The following is a 16,510-nucleotide window of genomic DNA, read 5'->3' on the forward strand; positions in this document are numbered from 1 at the left end:
TCTAAAGAGTCATAAAAAAAAAAAAAAGGATTCTCTGGCATGGGTGATGGTTACTCAGTGGAATTAGGCTCCCCAGAAAGGATTCTCTCCTTTTGAACGCCCCAGCAGCTGGTGAAGTGTTCAGGCACACGACAGAGTCTAGTGAACAGCTTCTCCCATCCACATTGTGATTGCCCTGCCTCAGGCAGGGTCTCAACACCTCTTCTCCTAGTACTGACAATGACCCCACGAGTTCATTCTTCCTATTTATTCAACACAGTTAAATTGGATTATTCACTCCCCCCTCATTTCTTCATATGGTTTAAAAAATAACCTTTATTTTAAATTAGATACGCATGCACACAAAAGAGAGTTATGTTGCCATTATTAATTAGTGTTGTGAAAAAAGTGCCTTCAGAGGCCAGAAGAGGACATCAGGTCCCTGGCAGCTGGGCTTCGAGGTTGTTGTGAGCCACTTGATGAGGTGTGGGGAACTGAACTTGGGTTCTCTGAAGAGGCAATCTGTGTTCTTAACCACTCAGCCATCTCTCCAGCCCCACACATCCTACTTCTTTCAAATATCTTACTTCTTATTCAAATATTTGCTCAGACCTCCCCCTTTATTCCAACTGAAACAAGATTTTCTCCTCTTTTCTCACTCCCTACTCCTGTCTTGGTTGTTGACTAACTGAAAGATGATTTGTTGTTGTTTAAAATGTAAGGCTTAGCTAGGTGTGAATGTTCACATCTTTAATCCCAGCACTCTGGAGGCAGAGGCAGGTGGATCTTGGATCTCGAATGAGTTCAAAGCCAGCCTGGTCTACAAAGTAAGTTTCAGGACAGCCAAAGCTGTGAAGAGACATTGTCTCAAAACAAACAAACAAACAAACAAACAAACAAACGAAAAATTGTCTCCTACTAAAATTTATTTCTTTTGACATAATGCCTTTGTCTTCTTTTTGTTGACTCTTTAAGCCTAGAATATTACCTGATACCTGAGAGGTTTTTACAAAACACTTGAAGAAACAATGATTGAATGCAGACATGGTCATCTGTGCACGAAGAGACAAGTAGCCAACCTCAGAAAACTTTATGTGTGTGTGTGTGTGTGTTTTTTAATGAACAATTCTTTTTTTTTAAGATTTATTTATTTCATGTATATGAACACTATTTTCATGTACAACAGAAGAGGGAATTAGAGTCCATTATAGATGGTTGAAAGCCACTATGTGGTTGCTGGGGATTGCACTCAGCTCCTCTGGAAGAACAGCTAGTGCTGTTAACTGAACCATCTCTCCAGCCTCTCCCTTTATGTGTTTTTACACTCACAATTTATATATATATATATATATATATGCAAACAAGTTATGAAGATTTTTTTTTACTCAGAGAGTTGTATTTTAAATTTTCTTTGAATGATGCTATTGAATAACTTTTCTTTTTAATATCACCATGACACTGTAGTGGCCAATCCATAGGAGTATTTTTGAAACAAAAGGATGAAGCATTTTATTGAAACACAGCCTCATGTAGCCGCAGACTGACCTTAAACTTTCGATCCTCCTGCCTCCACCTCCTAAGTGTGGGAATCACAGACATGTGCCACCATGGCTTGAAAAGGAGAGTTCCTGTGAAGCAATTTGAGCCAGCAGAAATGTGACAACACATCCAAGAGAGTTATGTTGCCATTATCAATTAGTGTTGTGAAAAAGTGAAGGAGGCACACAATCCTGTCACTGTCGTGGGAATCTCAAGACCCACCAGATAATTAGGAACTCAGAGCCTGGTAAGTCAACTACGGTCATGGAAAATACTCTGTGTGCTGGCATTCCACAGTATGTCAACTGGTCTGAAAAAAAAATCTCATTTCTTCATAGAAGATTCAGGGATAGGTGTGAGGCCAGTATATATCGGCTATTAAAATTATTTATGTACCTATAGCCAGCAGAAAAGTACTGGGCCCAGAAAACAATTCCTTGTGCATAAAGGCAAATAAAAATTTCCTCTTTGTGGCTAAATCATACAAGAGTTTATAAAAGCATCTTGGGTAGCTCTGTCAGTTGGGACTCTGCTCTCATCCAGGTGTGGAGGGTCTCTGCAAACAACAGGGCTGGCAGAGTAATGATCTAAGTGAGGCAAGAAGAAAATCCACTTCAGCATGACTTAGTCATGGTGCTGGCTCAAATTCTAGAGTCTGTGTGGTGGTTTGAATGAAAATGACCCCCATAGGCTCATGGGGAGTGGCACTATTGGGAAGTGAGGCCTTGTTGGAGTAGGTGTGGCCTTGTTGGAGGAAGTATGTCATTGAGGTCAGGCTAAGGTTTTCAGAAGCTCAAGTCGGGCCCAGTCCTCAATTAAATGTTTTTTCTTTATAAGAGTTTCCATGATCATGGTGCCTCTTCATAGCTAAAACCCTAACTAAGACAGGGCAGTTTATTTTAGACATATTTTTGTTTGTTTTTAAGACAGGGTCGCACTAAGTAGCTCTGATTGTCTTGAAACCCAGCTGGCCTTGAACTAACCACCTACCTCTGCCTCCCAAATGCTAGGATCAAGGGTGTACACCACCACACCTGGCATTAGGCATATTTAAGTATGGTACAATTGTGGAAAAAAAGTTTTCTGGTAACAATTAACTCAATCCCTTGTGCACAATAAAGCTTAAAGCATGCCTATATCAAAACTCTTTTTCATGGGACCTCTTCCATAAAGATGAGTTCTATAGCTATAGGGAGAGATCTTGGTGTGGTCTCTGTCATACAAAGGGTGCCGAGATCATCAAGTTATGAAGTACATGTGACATCTCACATAATTATGGGTTCTATTGATGGAGAAAGAATGCTGCAGATAAAGGTCTAGAGAGGAAGCCTGCGATAAACATAAAAGTCTGGGGAGGCAGGTGTGGCCTGGCCCTACAGACAGTGCAGGTCATGAGGCTATCAACAACATTCAACCCCTCCAGCCTTCGGGCTAAAAACAGGTTATACATTTCTTCTGTGGAAGAACCCACCCTGCGTGTTTGATATTCCTGGTTTCCCCAGTGCTTATCTGTGAGCACAAGAACTTTTGTGCTCCCAACAGACAGACAGTTGGGGGCCTCTGTGCCTTCATCCAGGCAGTCAGGGCTCTATGCTCTCATCCTGACTGGAGATCTGGAAGGAGACCTCCCTTTAGCTGCTGAGTGTGGCGGGCAGAGGGATGGCTCCTCAAAGATGCCATGCACTGATCTTCAGAACCCGTGAACATGTTAGGTCACATGACAAAGAACCATGGTTGAGGTGGATCTATGTTGTTTGCAGTTGACTCTGAGGTGAGCAGATGGTCCAGGATTATCTGGGTGATCTCAGCATAAACATGGGGGTGGAAAAAAAGCCGAAATGTATAGTGACTTGGAAAAGACTTGGCTTGCCATTGCTGGGTTTGAAGTTGGAAAAGGGTTATGAATCACAGGAGAACAGCCCTGGGACGCGGAAGAAGTCTAGATTTTAAATTCTCCCGAAGTCTTCAGAGAGGAAGACAGACTTATCATGAAGCACAATGTCTGAGTTCTGGCTTCCATAACTGTAAAAATAATAGATTTTTTTGTGGATTTCAGGTATGAAATACATTTTTATTCCTTATAGCAGCTGTAGGAAACAACACGCACACTCTTATTCATGTCCCTATATGAGGCGCACAGTCAGAGCCCATCGGAGGTACCTGGCTCTATCCCCTTTGTCTCCTGCTCCCATTACATGAGTTTTCTCCCTGTGTCCAAGTAGTCACACATTTCGTCCTGTACCTCCCATACACATACCCACTAGTGATTGTCCCATCTGTGGGATTCCCTGACTAGGAAAGAATGGTGTAATGCATACAGACAGGATAGAGGACAATGCACCCTTTCCCTAGGAACTGCTAGACCAACTCTGTCTGGTCCTTCAGATGAGGAGGTATTAGGAGATTTCTGTGAAAATGGTTTGCCTTTCTGCAGTGCCAGCCCTGACCCTGAGGTCACAAGGACAAAGGGCTTACTTTATGAGCCTGCAGAGAGTTGGCTAGTTTGTGGACACATCCGTGGTAGCAGTTACAAAGAAGCATGCCATAGGGAATGAAGAGAAAGAATGCCTGAATGCCTATTAGGGGTAGGTGTGAGGTCCAAGATCAGGACTGTGGTGAAACTTGTCAGGTAAAGGGATGAAGTGAATTCATGAAGGATGAGTTGATGGGGAAAGGCTCTTTTGGGTAGAGAGCAGGGAGTTCAATCCTAGTGCCACTACCAGAGAGGTCAGAGAGGAAAAGAAGATGTATTTTACGCAGGGCTGCAAGCTGTGTGGCATAATCATTGAGGCATCAGTTATCACAGAGAGAGAAGGGTAGGGCAGCCAGCACAAGTCAGCTGTCAAATGGCTTTACAGGTCTCTCTAAATGGTTGTTAGTTCACAGGGAGCCACTCGCCCACTTAAGGGAAGGAACGGTATTCATTTGGGAAGATTCCTCTGCTTGCTAGAGGGAGGTTAGATGTGGAAGGATTGAAGTCTAAGGTAGAAAGAGAATATGTAAGAGGCCATGGTCTAGGGTATTCATTAGAGCCTGTACTGAGGTACTCACAGGTAATTTGGAGAGACAGCCATTGGCATGAGAAGTGCAGGAAAAAGAATCAACAGCAAAGAGGACAGAGTGGATGAAGAGGTAATCAAGAACACTACTCTCAAAAGACCAACCAAACAAACAAAAAACACTACTCTCTGAGATGGGAATGTTGGTTTTATGAGGAAAATGATAAACATTCAGTTTGACGTTGATTCTGAAGTGCTCATATGAAGATGCCATTAATCCTGAGCAAATATTTCAGGCTGGAGACAATTTTAGAACAGTCTGTACAGGTGAGAGAAAAGGATGAGAACAATGGCCCAGGGAGTTTTAGGAGACAGAAGTGACTAAAAACTGAGAGCCGGTTAGAGCATCTTTGAGGAATGCTGAGGGAGAGGGAGAGAAAGGAAAGGACTTCTAGAAACCAAATAAAGTAGATACACCTGTCCCAGGGAGGGAATCCAGCTTTAGGTGATCAGGGGACCCCTCTTAGCCAACCAGGATACCAGGAAGTTTATAAGTTGTGAGGTGGTGTCGCCTAAAATGGCTTGAAAGACAGCACAGGCAATAGCGTTTGTGTAAGAATTGGAGACCATATGTCACAGAGGACAGGTGCGGAGGGAGGAGGCTGGACAAGGAGGGCAGTTTTTATGGTGTAGGCATAAAAGAGAATAGGGAGAACGAGCTGGAGGCCACCAGAGTCTAGAATGTCAAGGACTTAGAGCTTCAGGACAGACTTCACTGGGAGGTTTCTTTTGCCCGAGCTGACAGCGGGTCAACGTTGTCTGTGTACTGATGTGCTCATTTCTTATATACTCAGAGAGGATCGTGTACAACACAAATCCAGGCCTTCCCTCATCCCAGTAGGCCTAGCACGTATAAGGTCTTGGTTTCAATTTCCAGCTCTATAAACTCACAAAACCCAACTTGTTGGGAGATATGAGTAGGATTTTGGAATGCTGTGTTTTGCCGTTAAAGTCAAGTTTGAGAGCATCTTTCCAATATGACCAAGGAGATGAAAATCTCCATTTAACGCCATGGTTTGAATGGGACATGCTCCCCAAGGGCTCATGTTTGAACACTTGGTTTTTAGCTGGCAGCACTACTTTAGAAGGCTATGGAACCTTTGGGGCAGGTGTAATGGCTGGCAGAAATGGACTACCATGAGCAGGAATTTCGAGTACCATAGCTTTCCTTGCTCCGTGGTCCACTGCCATATGAACAAGTCACGCTGCTCAGTCCTGCTGACACACAGTCACGCAGCCACCGTGATTTTGTGCTACGGTGGGATGTATTCGGAAAGTGTGAGCGCAGATATGCCTCTCTCCACTTACGCTGCATCTGTCAGACGTTTTGTCTCAGTGATGAGCTAAGTCGACAAAGACACTCCCTGAATTCTCTATCGTTTCCTGCAGACGCTGTGATAAATCACCACAAACGGTCGGCTTAGAATAATAAAAACTTATTCTCTCACAGTTCTGGATGGGAAGCCCAAAGTGTCAGCAGGGTTGTGCTTGCTCTGAAGGTTCTAGTGTGGATTCCTTCGTTGCTTCTTCTAGCTTTTGGTAGCAACGGATAATTCTAATCTCTGCCACCACGTCCACACAGATGTCTTCCCTGTGCTTCTGTCTTGTCCCTTTCCGTGTTTCTTCTTGATTTGTGTCACCCCTCTTCCTGCTTTCTCACAAGGGAACATGTCATTGAGAGCCCACCTGGATAATCTAGGATGTGCATATATCAATATTGTTAACTTAAGTATACCTCCAAAATCCTAGCTACAGATGAGGCCACACAGGTTCTGGGTGGACACTGATTTTTGTATAGGAGCACCTCCCACCCCCAGTCACTACAGGATCTAATAGATTAAATCTTCTAACCTGTGAGTTAGAGTCACTTTCAAAACATATGCACACATTTAAATAAAATTTACATGTATTTATATACCATATTAATTTATTATATATATTTACTTTAGAATTTCTTGTCCATTCCTACCAAATATTATTGAGCATTCAGTGCTTAGTAACTAGAATTGAGATTTGTGTGAGAATCTCCTAGATCACATTCCAAAAAAACCCCACCAAAAACCATATATATATATATATTATTACAAATGTTAGTAATTTAGCAATGTCTGGCTTAATCCACAGCAGATGGTGGCCTTGGTCTTTCTCTTTGTATTTAAAAAGCCTAATGAGGGACTGGAGAGATGACTCAGTAGTTAAGAGCATGGCTTGCTCTCCCAGAGGATCCAGGTTGAATTCCCAGGACCCACATGGCCCTCACAAGGATCTGTAACTCCAGTTTAAGGGGTCTGATGCCCTCTTCTGGCCTCCTCTGGCACTGCAGGCACACAGCGCACAGACATATATGCAGGCATCCATACACATTAAATAGAAATAAATCTTTAAAAAAAAAGAATTCTAAAGAAGAAAAAATTCAAGAAGCAGAAATAGCCAAGTGTTGTTGAATATTAATGCTTAATATTGATTTATGTTTTAGTTAAACAGTGGTTATTCCTAAACTAGGTGTATATCCAAATCACCACACAGAGACTAGGATGTATTTAGTTAACCCAGAGCACAATGCTGGGCAATGATTTCTCCATCCTAAATCTCTGCATAGTTTCCTACCATTCAGATTTCTCACATTATACTTGCTTTTAGTCATATCTTAGGTCCCGTTCATCTCTCCTCATGGTTCCAAGTCCTTTCCTGCCAATCTCTCCTCTCCATCTCCTCTCTCATAGCTGGATGTTTAATTGACAGTATAGAGAACAAATGGTGGCATGTTTACACAAACTTGAGACAGTTGAAGCTTAGAATAAGCATCACAATGCAATGTCCCGATTGAGACCAGATAGTGAGGGAGAGAAATCAGTATTTGAATAAACAAGGGTAAATTGTATACATTCCAAAAGAACATTATACCAATATTTCCTCGTTAAGCCCAATAAAAGGCTCCTTTTCTTTTAATAGAATAATAATTATAAAACAGTTATGAAAACTATTAGGTAAGATTTACATGTGCAATGTCCAGTCCATGTGCATTTGGCAACTTAGGAGAAACTATTTGATTACGCAATCTTTGACAAGTCTAGAGTTCTATACCTAAATTAACTTATTTTTATTGGTATAACCTATATGAAAATATTTTGTTAAATTCTGAACAACTTAAGCTTAATTGTGGAACTATAATTATTTGGTCTTCAATACCACCAGAGACTTGAGAAGAAATAAAACTAGTTACTGGGGTAATAGGAAGTGCATGTTAGAAGCTTCTAAAAAAAAAAAAAAAATCGACAAAGAGAGTTTGCTGCCTGAACAGTCATTCATAACTCTCTATAACATTCTAGCATCATCTTCAGCCTTCTGGCTCAGTATATTTGACAGACATATATATGAAGCAGAAACTATTTAGGACTTGCTTACCCTGTCTTGGCAGAGTTTGGCAGTTGACTTATTCTGCATTTAAGCTTGCCCATTTTGGCAGACTTCTGTCTGTCATGAAACAAGGTCATTTTCTTTTTGCCCAGGTGGCTTGTTTGCCACATTTGAAGCCATCTCCATATGGAGTCTCTTTGATGTTCATTATCTTCTTTGAAGTAGCTGGGTGCTGCCAGGAGATGACCTGTCTCATTGTCAAAAAAATCTTTAAATAATAGAGACATTTTTAAATGCCATATTTTGTAGGTCTCTGAGGTTTTTGAAGACGCACCTTATCTTTATATAATCATATCTATCTGTTAACCCAAGAATGTATATTAATCTGTGATAAATTAGACTAGTGTCCAATATGAGTATAAGTTAATTAACTAACAATTAACTTGCATTAACTAATATACAAACCTTATTTTCTCTCTGAATATTATCATTAACAACTTAAAACCAACTCCCAATGACAATAAACATTCATAGCCCCAGAAAACAACCAAAAACCTACCCAACCCTCTTAAAGGAAATTGGAAGCCCTTCTCATGAATTTTTTCTAGCTGACTTTTTGGACATGCAGAAATCCTGCTAGGGAGCCCAAAGGAAATTGGGAAAAATGGTTAATTAAGCAAGCATTAACATTTGTGGTCCAGTCTTTGAATGCTGAGAAATTTTGGGCTTAATAGAAATCCTATTTGTAACAGTCTAAAATGCTGGACCAATTGAGATTAGTAGCTTTCTTCAAAGCTCTCTTGGGAGGAGGCTTTGATGAGAAATAGCAACTGAAGCAGTTGAGGTAGGAACAAGCAGAATGCTGGAACATGCAAGATGTTGGAACAGATGTGTCAATATCTCAGCAGGCTGGAAGGATGCATTCTGTCAGGTTTGATCCAGCAAATTCTGGTGTCCGGTCCTTTTGTTCTGCAAACACATAATTTCTCACAAGTATTATACTGCCCTAAAATTATATATGTATGAGATGTGAAGGATGAAACTAAACTGTAAACCAATTTTATCTATGCCAATTAAAAGAATGGCATAATAAAATTTGAGGATATTGTAGCCAAAGATTTATTGGCCATGTATTATTGAAGTTCTGGCTAGAGACATTTTTTATGTCTCAGTTTTAGAGTTGTTCCCATGAGAAAGGATCAGCAATTTATGTTACTTGTTCTGTTTAGTCTTGATTTCTTTCTTCTAGTCTGTGGCCAAGATATTCTGGTGGTTTTCCTCTGTCATATCTGATTTTTATTAGTTTTGATGGAACCCATAATTTCTCTTCTCTTGTATGAAAATATGCAAAACCTCTTCCCCAGAGTAACACATTTCCTGTTCTCCATTTTGGAATTAGGACATTTATATGCTGCTCTAATTCAGCAGTCCTTTCTAAATTTCACTGTGTCTTAGCAGGTGTGCTAATTATCTCATTTGTTGTGGTGTAGTAATGTTTATTATTAATATATCTTTTAGTTAATCACAGTTATTCCTAAACCAGCTGTATACCCAAGTCACCACACAGAGACTGGGATTTATTTAATTAACCTAGATCACAATGCTGGGCAATAGTTACTCCATTCTAAACCCCCAAGCCCGTATAGTTTCCTACCATTCAGATTTCATCCACTATACTTGCTTTTAGTCATATCTAAAGTCTGGTCCATCTCTCCATGTGGTTCTAAGACCTCTCCTGTGGATTCTCTCTTCCATGCTTCCTTCCTCTTCCTCCCACTCTGGACCCGGATGTCTCACCCTATCCTCTCCATTGCTCAGCACTGTGGCTGGTTGTTTTAATCGACAATATAGAGAACAAATGGTGGATGTTTACACAAACTTGAGACAGGTGATGCTTAGAATAAGCATCATAATGCAATGTTGGGATTGAAACCAGATGGTGGGGTAGAGAAATCAGCATTTGAATGAACAAGGGTAAGGTGTATACATTCCACAAGAACATCATACCAACACCCAAGGCTTCTTGCGCCTTCTTTATGTCTTGGGATTAATTATGACCATCTAAGGTGTCTTAAAAACTTTCCTTTGCCTTTGGAGGCAATGGTTGACAAGATGGATCAACATTTTCAGAATTAATACAAAAAGACCCAGAAAGACACCCCTGAACTTGGCAGGGCTTCGTGGCAGTGTAACTTGGCCTGTGTAGTAGCCCATGAATGGCTCTGTGTGCAGGTTCGTGATTGACGCGAACACGTGAAGCCATCCCAGCAACATGAGCTGCCTTAAGCTAAGTGCAGCATACTGTCAGCAAGTCTCCCACGGACTGGAGAATACTTCATTAACAGAATGAGGAGCCAGAAACATTTTTATGCATGGTGATCACACAAAAATGTGTTTCTTATGCCTTCTAGTGATAATTTTGCTTATGATTCTCAAGTATCTCTCTGTCTAGTCATTAATTCTCACTTTCACTCTGGTCTCAGAATGAAAATGCTTAGAAAGTATTCCTAATTGCAAGTTTTGCCGTGCAAGATACAAATTAATTTTTATGCAAGAACTCCAGAAATCTCTCCCCACATCTCAGTTTCTGCCACTGATGTCACCTCTTGGGGATATTAGGTTTCTCAAATCAACAGCATGTGGGAGCAGAAAAACAAAAAAAAACAAAAAAAAAAAAAAAAAAAAAAAACAGAAAACCTAGAGTTGTTGTCAAGAACTGAGAACTTAATTTAGATTTTCTAGCCCACCCAAGATTTGGTTAATTCATATAAATGTCAAGATCTTTGTGCGTGTAATATTTGCGCATGTGTGCACGGGTGTGCGTGTTTATGGAGGCCAGAGGTCAACCTTGGATGTGTTTCCTCAGGAACCCTCCACCTTGTTTTTGGGAGTCTGTTACTGGGACTCTGGTCTCACCAATTCGGTTAGGCTGCCTGGCCAGGGAGGCCCCAGCTTCCTCCTATCTCTGCCTCCCCAGCACTGGTGTGTTCTAAACATACACTGCTATGTAGGCTTTCTGCATGTGTGCCGGGATGGACTGCTCATCCTCATGAATGCATGGGAAAGGGGAGGTGCTCTGTTGTCTGAGCACTTTTCCAGAGTCCAGGATGCAGAATGAAGACTCTGGACCCGAAGCAAAACTACTTACTTATTTACCCAACATACACATTTGTGGCACTTGTATGTGCTAGCTCGAGATGGCAGTGGGGTGGAACTGGGCGAGCTTGGGGCGGTAGTACAGGGCTGTTCTAGTCAGTTCAGGTCCTCCTGTGTCTTTCTTCTGCCTCTGCCTTTCTTCCTCTCATCAGCTGCTTTCACCCCTGTCAAAACTGGCCTCCTCCAGGCCTCCCCATCTCTCTGGTCCCCCCACCATCAACCATGCACCACAGTGTACTCCTTTTGTCATTTCCTCCTCCAGACCTGAAGCTTCCTGTTGCTCCTATAAGTGATGTCACCATTCTTAGGCTGTTGTCAAGGTCTTCGGTAACCTCTCTTGATTCTCCAGGCTAATTTTATCTCTACCTTCCCATACGAACTCCACCTTTTGTCATTCCTATCTTCTCACTCTTCATCAAACACACTTCATTCTCACTTGCTGAGGCCCCCTCCTCGTTGCTTTCCTCCCACCCCTAAAACTGTAAGCCTCCAACAAAGCCATGTACTCTCATGGAAGTACTCTCAAGGAAGACTTCCCTCGAACCCACAGGCCACATCCTCATTCCCTCAGTTACACCCTGGGGCTTTTACCCTGGAGTTTTGCATGTGTACTGGTGAATTTTTTGTCAGCTTGTCACAAGGAAGAGGGAACCTCAATTGAAAACATGCCTCCATCAGATTGGCTTGTGGGTCATTTTCTTGATTAGTGATTGATGTGATAAGGCCTAGCCCAGTGTGGGCAGTGTCACCCTAGACATGGATTATATAAGAAAGTAAGATAAGCAAGCCAGAGAGAGCAAGCCAGTGAGCAGCACTCTTCCATGTCCTCGGCTTCAGTTCCTACTTCCAGGTTCCTGCTTTGGCTCTGGCCCAGGCTTCCCTCAGTAATGGGGTGTGACCTGGGAGTTCTGAGGTGAAATAAATCCTTTCCTACCCAACTTGCTTTTGGTCATTGTGTTAATCACAACAATAGAAAGCAGAATAGCAGGGCACTTGGCTACAGAGCATTAAGTCTTCTCTTGCTAAAAATTTAGGTATCATAGCTTCAGACTAGCCTTGAAACTCACAGAGATTCACCTGCCTCAACTCCCAAGTGCTGGGATTAATGGTGTGCACCTTTATGACTGGTCCACATTTGGCAGCTCTTAGCTCAGAGATCACGGGCCAGCCCTGGTCACAATCAGGAGCAAAAGAGTGAAACCTGAGCCTGGATTTTCAGGTCTGCTAGCCTGCGTGCTCAGCAAGGCCCCTGTTTTTCTGGCAGTGTGACCACAGATGACTTACTTACCCACTCCGAACTTCCATCTCATTGTTTGCAAACCTGGGGCATCAATGTTGGGTGTCCCAGTTGCTCACTACTTAATATGAGTGGTTACTTGTTACAGTTAAGATGAGCAGGGTGCTTAAAATAGACTGTGGTATGTAGTAAGGGTTCAGGAAGTGTTAGCTAGTTATCTCAATAGAAGCATGTGTAAATTAAATGCAAGCCCCAGGTGTAGTACCTAGCCTGGAGCAAGCATTCAGTAAGTGTTAGCTAGTGCTTTATTATTTTATTTAACATATGAAGAAACCAGTTAGAAAAGAAAATAGTTATGGTTATTTTATTGTCAGAGATATTTAAATATTAGCATTACAACGATATCTACTTTGTGCGTATATGCATCCAAGCGTGTACATTTATTTATTATGTATATAGTGTTCTGCTTGCATATATGCTGCAGGCCAGAGGAGGGTGTCAGAAGTCACTGGGAACTGAACTCAGGACCTCTGGAAGAGCAGCCAGTGCTCCGAACCTCTGAGCCATCCCATCCAGCCCCTGGTTCTTCACTCTTCTGAGGCAAGCACTTTGCTGATTCAGCCATCTCCCCAGACTTGATTTTTGAGACAGAATCTCTCATTGGCCTTTAGTTCACCAAGTAGGCTGCGCTCGTTGGCCAGTGAGCCCCAGGGATCTACCTGCTTCTGCCGCCCCAGGGCTGGGTTACAACATACATGTGCCACCATTACTAATATATTTTTATGTGGGTTCTGGGGATCGAACGGGGTCTTCATGCTTGTAGGCCCAGTACTTAACGGACTGCATTGTGTCCTCAGCCCCATGATTTCTGCCTTTTGTTTGTTTGAAGATGAGGAAATCGAGGTGTAAAGAGATAAGGTCACACACCCAAACAAGGTGAAGCAGAAAGAGACATAGAAACTCTTCCTGTTAAACTGTCTACCCTACACTCCTGGTCCTGGGTCAGGCAGTGTGTAAAGTTTCTTTTTGTGACAAGAAACTTGGGATTTGGGTCCACACAGTCTTGCTTCTCATCCTGCCTCATCATCATTACTTCATCTCCTACCTAAGCAGGATGTTTAATCCTGCAGAGGTTGCATTTCCTTATCTGTGGGATGGAGACAGTGACGCCTCCCACTAGCCCATGGCAGGAATTAAAGAGGCAACTAGCACACTCCCAGCAACTTTGAACTCCTTCTTCTTCCTTTGAAAACTTGGGCAAAACTCCATCTAGCCCCTCTAATTAGCCCATGTTACGTACGAACTAAAATACAGCATGAGTCTGGGAAACAGTCAACAAGACTAGGCATTGCGGGGCCTGGACTCTGTCTTATAAATAGACAAACACGGTTAGCATTAACAGCCTCTGAACACCTGGCTCAACGTACTTATTCATAGCCACAGTTCACGTCCTATTTCTGATTGGTCAGGGTTCTTCTACAAGTTGTGACGTGTCCTGGCAGGGAAGTTCTTTGGCTGAGCAGGTGTGGGGGGGGGGGGGGGGGAAAGGGGAGGGTAAAAGAAAATGGGCTTATAAACAATCCGAGCTGGGAATGCTCATTAGGGCACTTGAGGTGCAGAGACCTCTGGGCCTGTGAGTGAGAGTCACTGAGACCTCTGAAGGTCATATCCCTCCCTGTCTGATGCACTTGCCACAGGAATTTTCCAAAGATTGTTTTATTTTAGTCTTTGGACTGAGTTGCTGGTGTCACAATCTGTGGTTGAAAATAGCATGAATAATTAGGTTACAGGCGAGTGAACGTCCCAAGATGTTAATACCATTACCAGGAATTCATAGAGGAATTTCCTCCCCGAATTCAAAGTAAGCACAACTTACATTATACAGTTTAAGCCAGCCGGAGAAAACGCCAGCCTTATGCATAAGCTGCAGTGCTGAACAGGGGCTACAATTTCCTTCCCTTCCTTTTTAAAAATTTAATAGAGACGTGTTACCTTTCAGGGAGGGCAATCCCCTTCAACTTCACTGTTCCCTCTTGAAGGACAATGGCTAGCCTGGTTTCTTCTGTGCTTTCCCGTTCCATTTCTCACTTCAAAGACTCTTGATAATATATGTCACTCCCATTTCGTGGGGTTAATTTAAGAATAAAATTAGCTCCTCACTATGTCTTACTCAGTGCCTTAATTAGGGGTTCTATTGCTGTAATCAAACTCCATGACCGAAAGCAGCCTGGGGAGGAAAGGGTTTATTTTATTTATACTTCCAGGTAACAGTCCATTGCTGAGGGAGGTCAGGCCAGGGACTTGGAGGCAGGAGCTGATGCAGAAACCATGGAGGAGTTCTGCTTACTGGCTTGCTCTCCCATCAGCACAGAGGTGGCACCGCCCACCGAGAGCTGGCTCCTCCCACATTACCCACCAATCAAGAAAGCCTGCTTTTTGGGAAGCATTTTCTTAGTTGAGGCTCCCTCTTTCCTAGATGACTCCAGCTTGTGTCAAAGCTGACGTAAAACTAGCCAGGATACTCAGTAATTGCATTGGAATATTTGAAGTATTTTACATCTGCGATAAATGGAAGAAATGAACTGATCCTTAAGAACAAAACTCTCACCACGAGAATGGTGCAAGTCTTTAATCCTAGCACTTGGGAGTCAGAGGCAAGAAGATGGCTGTGAGTTCAAGGCCCACTGGATCGATGCAGGGAATTCTACGCCAACTAGAGCCCCGCATAGTAGGAGCCTGCATCAAAAATAAGTAAAAAAAAAAAAAAAAAGTGTAAGACTCTCAAAAGAGCTATATGACAGAATGTAGCTCATTTCACCAGAGAGATGAGATTAAACAAGTCACCTGAAGCACTTGATTTGTCTGAGTCTCATCTCCTTGATTTCAGGTTTACAGGAAACAATGAATGTCAAGCCTGAACACAGCGCTTCCTCAGTGCTGGCTCTTTTTGTTGGTGTTAGTATCGATGTGACAAAGGTCTGGGAGTGTATTAGTTACTTTCTCAATGCTGTGACAGAACATCTGACAACAAGCAACTAGAGGAAACAAGTTTATTTCGGCTCATGATTTGAGGGGGAAAGGGATCCATCTGAGGGGGAAACATGTGGCCGCAGGCACGTGAGGCATGTGGAAGCAGAGACAGACTAAAGCTGGCCTCTTTCGTCTTCAGTCTGGCCCCCCAGCCCATATTCAGGGTGGGCCTTCCCACCTCAGATAAGCCTCTGGACATAGAACCCCCCCCCCCATGTGCAGAGGTGATTCTCCGTGCCGATTCTGAGCCTGCTCAAGTTGACAATGAAGAGCAACTGAGCAGAGCTGAACTTTTCAAGGCAGAAGCAATGTGTCATTTAAATGTCCCTAAACTTAGAAAAGGCTAAGTATGTCCTACAGGGGAAACCTGCCTCCCTGTAAAAAGACAAAAAAAAAAAAAAAAAAAAAAATTAAAAAATTAAAAAAAATAAAAGCAAGCAAACAAGCAAACAAAAAGTGGTTAGATGGGACTCTTGTGAGAGGAATAACTCAGACATTCACAAAGGAATGGGAGCCGTTGATCATCTGTAGTAGCTTCTCTGTAATCTCTGAGCTTGTCTGGAGTGCCGTGAAAACAGCACCATGAAGAGGAGTGAAGGTTAGATTTGTTCAAGGTGGATCTGATTCTTCTGACAGTCTTTTGGTGTATCTGTTTAGTCCATCCACCCATCCGTCTCTCTATTTATTCCTCTGTCTGTCTATACATCTAACCATTTTCATTGCCTGTTGTATTTCAGAAAGTAAGCATTTGTTAAGTCTGCACAGGTGAACAAAATTAAGATTGAACTCTTAAGACATTTTCAGACTAGAAAGCTAGATGTGGAAGCAAATGTTCTTTAAAAAAAAATAATAACCAAGACGCCAGGAGGATTCAGGAGAGCATTGCTTTCACTTTACTCTCACGAACTGTAAGTGGTTTACAGGACTGTGGGCATGAGTGCAGCACTTTGAGAAAAAACATAAGCATGGCTACATTGAGTTTTGTATGGGACGTTCTAACATCAGAAGACAACGCGTGAAAACTGTACCTTGCCCTCAAGAGCGTACAGAATAGCCATTGCATACTTTCAATGTGCTGTTCTGTCAAGAAGGGTTGAAGAGCACGGGAAAGGCCTTGCTGGGATTCAGTGTTCTGAAGTATGGAAAATATCAC

Source organism: Psammomys obesus, unplaced genomic scaffold, assembly GCF_907164565.1.
Source record: "Psammomys obesus unplaced genomic scaffold, mPsaObe1.curated_primary_1811, whole genome shotgun sequence".
Lineage (NCBI taxonomy): Eukaryota > Metazoa > Chordata > Mammalia > Rodentia > Muridae > Psammomys > Psammomys obesus.